Source organism: Antechinus flavipes, chromosome 1 (genome assembly GCF_016432865.1).
Source record: "Antechinus flavipes isolate AdamAnt ecotype Samford, QLD, Australia chromosome 1, AdamAnt_v2, whole genome shotgun sequence".
Taxonomy (NCBI): domain Eukaryota; kingdom Metazoa; phylum Chordata; class Mammalia; order Dasyuromorphia; family Dasyuridae; genus Antechinus; species Antechinus flavipes.
Window position 1 is genome coordinate 323,988,565 of NC_067398.1, and position 9,013 is coordinate 323,997,577.

A 9,013-nucleotide genomic window follows, 5' to 3' on the forward strand; every position below is an offset into this window, starting at 1 on the left:
TGTAGTTTTATTTTTTTCTGGCATCTATTTTTGAGCTGTTTGCATAAAGTTGGGTGTTCACATCCTATGAGGTTTCCATATTATATCATACTATGATGATTATTTTAACTGTATGAAATATCATGTGTCCAGACAACAAGTTCATTTATTTTGTTTTAGAGATAGGCATAGGAGGAATGGATGGTTTTCTTTTATTAATAAAAACATTAAGCCATAATTTTTTTCCTCTCTAGGAAAAAAAAGGAAAATTTCCACATTCTACCAAGTATACATTCTTACAAAATTGCTATTCAGTAACATGCTGTATAATTGGGTACAGCACCATTTAATTCTTTTTTCCTCTGGGGATAGACAATAATTTTTTTGTGTTTACTTTTAACCTTTCTTCCAAGGATTTTCACATATGGTTGTTAATTTGTACCCAAACACTTTGTAAGCTACGTGGTAGCTCTCTATTTACTTATTGAATGGATATATAAGAATGGATTAAAAAGGATATATATTAGGATATATAAATTATCCTAATGGCTAAAAACAACCAAAACAAACCCATATTTAGATGGAAAACATGAAACAAAATTACAGAAATTAATTAGGAAAGACAAAGGGATGGGAGATTTAGTTTTTTCAAGAGCAAAATTAAATAGATTTTAGAGTCAAAGGCTCTGGATTAAAATTTTGGCTCTTCCATTTTTTTGACTTGCAGAAATCAATTTCCTTCTTTGGACCTTAGTTCCTCATTTGAAAAATGAGTGGTTAGACTCTAAGGTCCCTTTCGGCTTTAAATCCATGATCCTATGCATCAAGGTAAATAATGCCTGGAAAAATGTAAAATATCTATATTTAAAAAGAAAATGGATATACTGTTTTTGCTAGTTGGATGAATGACCCATTGAGTTCTAGTTCTTAAATTTACATATATCTTGTGCCCAAAATTGACAAAACTGACACTATGGGGCAAGATAATTATCCTAGAGCATATATCTTACCAGGTAACTTTGGATTAAAAATCTCTAGTGCCTCTCTATTGACTCTAAAATAAAACTGAAACTTCTCAACAGGCCCTTCACAATCTGCTTCCAATCTATCTTTCCAGGTACTTTGTGTTGATCTATTTTTACAAATTTTAGAATATAATCAGATTAAATTATTCAACATTATCTGAATTTGATTTTCCTTCCTTGATGCATTCATAGGAATGATATGCCTCCTAGTATTTATCTCTTTCTTTCAGATTATTTCAAGGCTTGGATCTGTTGCTATATTATCTGGGAAGCTTTTCTTGATCCTTAAATTTGTTATTGTCCTAAGCCTCCTGTGAATTTCTCCTTCGAGTATAAGCTTCTTGAATGCAAGTACTGTTTTGCTTTTGTCTTCATATATCCAGCAACCAACAGAGTGCTATGTTCATAGCAAGTACTTACTAAAACTTGTAAAATTTAATTGAATCAAAATTGAGTATTAACTAATAAAAGCTATTGGGTTGGAATCTATTTGGGAAATAATGTAGTCCTTTCAAAGTTCTCATGTTGTGCATTGTCCAAAAAAAGCATCTTTTTTTTTTTTTAACACTAATACTTCATTTGGTGAGGACTGAATTAATCTTCTTGAAAGAAGCAAAACCATGAGTGGCCTCCAAAACAAAAGAAAGATTTATGATGGTGGTGAGTTGTCTGCATCATATCAATACTGATGTATTTTTTTTGTGTGAGAAGTTTCATAGGAACCATAAATAAAGGACATATGTAAGTGGGAAAGGAAATTGGCTGATCATATAGAGAAAATGAGGCAATATAGATGGATAGTTGGAGTGCTTCATTGGAATTGCTTAGGTATTTAAAGAAGAGGAAAACTTCCAAGACTTTCCTACTGGGGATTAAAGGAAAGACATGGAGAAGAATCTCTCAAGATAAAATATACTCCCTATAAGCCAATAGCAAAATGGGGTTCAGAAATTAAAATTGATACATAAAAGGTAAAATTTAATCATTTAAGTCAAACTTTATTTATATTATATATTACTTATGTAGTTGGATTTTGTACTTCAGTTTGCCCTGTCCTCAACCCTCAACACTCTTTTTTGGTTGAATTCACTAGTTCAATGTCATTTCTTATCTTTATTTGTAGCTGTCATCTCTCTTCTGAGAGCCATATTCATATCCTACATAGCCAACTACCTGCTAAATAACTTTAACTAGATATACCATGGACAAATCAAGCCCAAGATGTCCAAAACAAAGCTATCTTTTACCTTAAAACCAACCCTTCTTCTAATTTCATTATTTCTGTCAAGGTTGTCACAATTCTTCCAGTCATCCAAGTTTGCAAACTGGACTCTTCATTCTTTTATTCAATTAATTGCCAATTTTTGTGACTCTATATCTACTGCTCATCTTTTCCTCATATCTCACTGAGACTATTGTCTTGTAATTGGTACTCTGGAATTGTTTTACCTTTTTCACATCTACCATATATATTCTCTCTTTTTTTTTCTTTTCTTTTTTTTTTTAATTTTTATTTAATAATTACTTTATATTGACAGAATCCATGCCAGGGTAATTTTTTTTACAACATTATCCCTTGCACTCGTTTCTGCTCCGATTTTTCCCCTCCCTCTCTCCACCCCCTCCCCTTAGATGGCAAGCAGTTTTATATACCATATATATTCTCAATTGATATTCCTTCTATCTGGATCTCACCAAATCACTCACCAAGTCACTTCAGAAGCTTCAGTGGTTTTCCATTGCCATTAAGATAAAATGTGAAGACCTTTATTTTGCATTTAAAATCTTTTAAAATTTAGATCCAGCCTACCTTTCCAGGCTGACTACAGACTTTTTCCTTTCACACACTAAACTAGTGGTATCAGGTATAAATAGAAATAGAGGCCACTAAACTCTATATTTCAATCCTTGAATATTGACTTAGAAAATCATGTTAACATTATTTATGTTTTATTGTATTTTTATGTATTTTGCTAAACATTTCCCAATTACCTTTTAATCTAGTTCTGGCTGCACTTAGAAGTATTATAGTTGCAGTGAGTCATGTATTTGCCATTTCTGCACTAATTGAATTAGTCATATTGATCTACTTGTCCCTCAACACAGGACATTGTATCTCCTACCTTCGTCACTTTGCATGGTATGTCCTCTATCCTTGGAAATGAAGTATATTCTCTCCTGTGCTATTTTCTGAATTCAATTCAAGCTTTATCTCCTATAAATGGTTTTCCTGATTTCTGCAGTTTTTAGCACTTCCTATAAATTACTTTAAATTTATGTTGCAGCTCTTCTGAATCAGTTGTACTATATTGAGAATATGAAGATATGTGTTTGAATCCTGACTCCTTCACTAAATGTATATTTGGAATTATTATTTTATCTGAGATATCACCTATCTAAATATCTATAAATATCTAAATAAAAAATCTTTTTCCTGCAAAGGTTAGGAATAAGAAGAATGGGTGGTTTAATTTCTATTTATTGATATAATATTAAGCAATATTTTATTTTTTTCTCTTTCCAACAAGAATAAGGGCATGTGCCTGTGTGACCATGGCAAATTATTTAATTTACTTGCCCTCAGTTTCCTTATTTGAAAAATAAGAAATTTTGCATTAGATGACTTTTGAGGTCTCTTTGGAATATATATTTTAGATCCTATCAATTTAACTTATTTATGAATGTGTATCTTCCAGTAAAATGTGAGCACTTTGAAGGTAGAACTTTTGTTTTTGTTTTCCTGGGAATTAACCCAATGACTTAAGAAATGCTTGTTGAATGATGGAGTACACTGAGGCCCAGAGAAAATAAGAAATTTATACAGTGCCACACACAGTAAGTTGCAAAAAAGCAACTCTGACTTCAAATTGATGCTGCCTTCTGATTTGAAATTAAGTAAGCAATTAGTCTATGGAATCCAAAAAGTTTTCTAAAAAAGATTTACCCTGTATTTTAAAATTCTCGCCTGTTTTAAGAGCCATCCTGATAAGGGGCTAGAATACTAATTAATTCCTCATCTATTACCCAAACTCTTATAATTTGGCACATGGGACAATTTTGTTTTGATGGCTGTTTGGTTTTAATAGAATGCATTAAAAATACCCTGACATATATCTTCCTTATTGTGAAGGGGGAGAAAAGTAGTAAAAAGCTTAAACAGCTGAAAGTCGGAAGTTCAGTGATTTTTTTTGTTGTTGTTGAAAAGAAAATGAAAACTCACTACTGGGCTCAATGTTCTATCTTAAATCATTTAATTTCATGATGTATCTTCTAAATTGAAGAAAAATACATCACACAATTTACATGGTTAGTCAGGAATTACACTGAAAGTTCATTAAATCACATCTAGGGAATTTAAGTGAACTGAAGTAAGTAAATTAAGTGCTGAGTTAATTAAGTTGTTAATTAGTTAATTAACTGTTATAGTTTTAAGTGATACCATTAACAAACTGACATAAATTTCAGTTTTAGTTTCCTATATTTAGAAAGTCTTTATGGAACTGTAAAAGCTGGAGGGCTTAATTCTTTTCACAGAATTTTAGAATTAAATATTAATATATTTGTAATAGAATTTTCATTATTTAGAATCTAAGACAGTTTAAAATCACTTAACAAGTTGTCTTTTAAAAATACAAAAGCAGAAAATCTTTCCTTTTGTTATTAAGTTAAAAAAGTCATCAAAACTTAATAGAAAGCAGGGTAGTTGCAACTCCTTTTGCTCCACAGCAGTCAATTATAGTCCTTGATTCCCCAGCAATCATGTTGAAAGGACCTGCAGCTGGGGTTGAGAGATCAGTTTTACAGTCAGACATGAAGCATTGAATTTTTATGGAGATGAATGAAAGAGGTAAGCCTAAGGTTCAAGTTGAGTACAAAGAGAAGACTAAAAGTTTCTCTCTAGAAGAAGTAATTCTATTGTTTTGACCAAAATGAAAGAAATTCCTGAAGCTTACCTGGGAAGACTGTCATAAATGCTGTCATCATATTACTGGCCTACCTCAGTGAATCCCAATATCAGGTGATCAAAGACACTGGAGTATTCTCACTGTTCTCTGATTCATCACTGGACCAAAAAATTGGTGTCAAGAGAAATGTGTTGATCCTTGTCTTTGGAGATGGTACTTTTGCTGTCTCCATTCTTACTACTGAAGATGGTATCTTTGAAGTCAAGTCAAAACTGGGGACACTCACTTTAGTGGGGAGGACTTTGATAACTATATGGTCAACTATTTCATTGCTGAGTTTAAGCAAAAGCACAAGAAGAACATCAGTAACAACAGGAGGATTGTCTGCCATAGATGCACTGCTTGTGAATGTGAAAAACACACCCTCTCTTCCAGTATCCAGCTAGTATTGAGATTTATTCTGCCTGTGAAATTATCACTTTCTTTATCTCTACTACACATGCCAATTCTGAAGATCTGAATGAAAACCTCTTTCTTGGTACCCTGGATCTCATGGACATCAAGCTAGATGAATCACAGATTTATGATGTTGTTTTGGTAGGTGGTTTCACTCAAGTCCCCCACTCTACAAGCTTCTGCAGGACTTCTTCATTGACAAGAAGTTTAACAGTCCTGGGGAGAGGCTTGCCTATGGTGCATTGTTTAGGTTTTCATATTGTCTTGAGATAAATCTGAGAATGTGCAAGACTTGTTGCTATTGGGCATCGTTCCTTTTTCCTTTGGAACTGAAACTGCTGGTGCAATTATGACAGTTCTTATCAAAAGCAATACCACTATCTCTACCAGGCAGATACAGATCTTTACCCCTTGTTAGGACAACTAGCCTGGTGTGCTTATTCAGGATTTTGAAGATGAAAGACCAATGAGAAAGGATAGCAAGCCGGCTGGCAAATGTGAGTTCATAGGAATATTCCCTGTCCCAAGGGACATTCCTCAGATTGAAGCTACTTTTGACACTGATGCAAATGGAATTCTCAATGTTTTTTGCTGTGAATATGAACAAAGGCTAGAAGAACAAGATTGCTGTCACCAATGACAAAAGTCATATGAGCAAAGACATTGAGTGTATAGTCCAGGAGACTGAGAAATATAAGGCTAAAGATGAGAAGCAGAGAGACAAGATGTCTTCCAAGAATGCTCTTTAATCTTGTGCTTTCAATATGAAGGCTACCCAGGATGAGAAACTCCAAGACAAAATTGACAAATTTAAGGAAATTATTAACTGGCTGGACTTAGACTTCCAAGAAGGAATAATCTGAGCATCAGCAGAAAGATTTGTAGAAGGTCTGCAACCTCATTATTACTGAACTATACTAGAGTGCAGAGGGCATACCAGAAAACATGCTTGGTGAGTTTCCAAGTGGTAGAGCAATCCCATCTGGAGGAACTTTTTTGGAATCACCATTGAAGAGGTTGATTCAATGCACCATAAGAAAGAGCATTACATATAGTTTTCCAAAAATGGAAAGACTCAAATTTGCTGCCAGATTGTAACAGTTTAAAAGTATCATTTTAGCTATTATATAAATTTGAGCATTCTGAATACTCCAGTGTTTGCAGAGTAAGAAGTGAGCAACATTGCACTTTATCAGTAACATAAACAAGTGGAAATACAATTTTTGTCCTGGAAACAAAATCTACTTAAAATTGGCAAAACCAATAAACAAAAGAGAAAACCCATGTGAACAAACTGGTTCAATGTGAAATTTGTGTTTTGCCTATTTTTAGTAGGTTTCTTGTACAGTGACAACTTTTAGATTTGGAATTTTTATGAGTATAAATAAAAAGGGCTAACAAATTCCAAGAGTAGATTCTTATGCTGCATTTGATTTTTTTCTTTTTTTTCGATTGTGATAACTTTGAGCTTTTATCTTTATGTGTGTCTTTGTCATTTATTTCCTGTAAGAATATTCTTGCTTAATTTTTTTGTGTAGTCTTTTTAACAGAGCCTGGTTTCTTAACTTTGCATATATGATGTTGGGTGAGTCATTTAATTTCTAAGGGCCTCATCTATAAAAATGAGGAAGCTAAATGAGATAATTTAAAATTATTTTATGTTTTTAGATCCCATCATCCTATATTTAAGGAACACTTTCTATATACTCACTTTAGAAAGTGGATAACACAAGTAGGGAAATGTAATCAATATTTTTCCTCAGCAAAGAAAAGGCAAAAGGGAAAGAGATATCAAACTTGTCAGTCACTTAGTCAGTCACTTATATTTATTAAATATTCGTAATATAATCTATAGGTAGTATATCAGAATCAATGGAATACATAGAACGTTGACTGGGTATTTCTAGCTGAGCAGAAACCTGTTTTATGCTCCACACAAGCATAAACTTAGAACTAATTTTGGACAAGCATTAGGCTCCATGTAAAATGTATTTTTCATAAATCTAGCATTAATTTGAGGGAAAACATGGTGTCATGGATAAAGAGGAAGCCTTGGTATTGAGGAGGAGCTGGATTTAAGTTCTATGATACATACTAGCAATATGGCTCTTTATAAGTCACAATTCTCTTTCTCTCTCAAGTTCTTAGAAAACTAAAATTATAAGAGTTTGGTATTGCTGGAGTTGGTTCCCAACAACATTAAACATACTTATAACTATGGAACTGGAAGCAACAAAAACTATAGTTGGAGAATAACTTTTTAAATCAGCAGACCACTTGGGACACACAACTTATATTGCTGGTCTACTATGCTTTTTTTCAGTTCTTCTATGTTATATTCACATATTGCCTCATTGACTTTGCTACCTCTCAAATATTTCCCCAACTCTGTCTTCAATTTCATATCCAGCTACTTCCACTAGGTATCCTATATCTAAAAGTAAGGAATCAAAATTAGTAGCTGAGGCTCTGAGAGCCTTTGTTGTTCAGTCATTTCAATTATGTTTGACTTTTCATGATCTCTTTTGATATTTTCTTGGCAGAGATACTGGAGTGGTTTGCCATTCCCTTCTCTAATTCATTCATTTTACAGAAGAGAAAACTGAAACAGAGTTAAGTGACTTGCTCAGGATCATACAACTAATGTGACTGAGCCAGGTTTGAATTTAGAAAGATGAGTTTTTCTGACTCCAGGTCCAGCACTCTAGTCACTGTACCACATATCACATAGCTCTCCTTAGATAGCTAGATCTAGGCTGAAGCTATGAGCTATTCTTATTATTTAGATCCCTTTTGAATGAATTCTGGTTTTGTTACTCAAATTTGCAAACTTAAATTCACAGACACCAACAAAAGAAAGATATCATACAATTTCTGATTGCTTCTTCTATAGGGTCAGCAGAAGACCTGAGAAGAAACAGAGAAGAGTTGAAAGAAGTTTCTCAATACTGCAGCACCATTTTTTGAGCTTCTTGGTATTTTATTTGACTGCTTGCTCCCATATAGTTGCAATCATTGCTTGGAAAATATCATATGTAGATCAACATTCTTCACAAATGTACAATGGTAAAACAGTGCTAAATAATCTCTAACATAATAATCTCTCTAAGAATTATAGATCAAGAATTGGAAAGAATCTTTGAGACCTCTTCCTGGTCTTTATTTTGCAAACCTTCATTTTGCAGATGAGAAAAATGGGGCCCAGAGAAGTTAGTTCACTTTTCTAAGACCACACAACTGATAAATATCAGAAGCAAGACTTACTTCTTTCATTTCATTGTGATTTGGGTCCTTTTAATTCAGTCAGTGTTTCTTCTGATGTAATGTCCTTTGGTAGTCAAAAATCTTATTCAATCCTGACTCTGTCACTAATAGTGTTATGTTCAGTAAACCCTTTCACCAATTCTGGATGTTAGTTTTCTTATCTAAATGTAAAAGAAGGGAGTTGAACTATATTTGTTGTAGTGATTCAGTCATATTTGACTCTTTGTGATCCCATTGTAGGATTTTCTTGGCAAAGATACTAGAGTAATTTGCCATTTTCTTCTCCCACTCCTTTTACAGATGAGGAAACTGAGGCAAACAGGGTTAAGTGACTTATCCAGGATTATATATAGCTAGTAAGTGTTTGAGGTTAGATTTGAACTA

At 33.3% G+C, this 9,013-nt stretch overlaps 1 pseudogene; it reads left to right on the plus strand.

Moving 5' to 3' along the window:
- Nucleotides 1-4,814: 4,814 nt before the first annotated feature.
- LOC127545505 (heat shock cognate 71 kDa protein-like) lies at nt 4,815-6,005 on the plus strand (annotated as a pseudogene).
- Nucleotides 6,006-9,013: the final 3,008 nt, after the last annotated feature.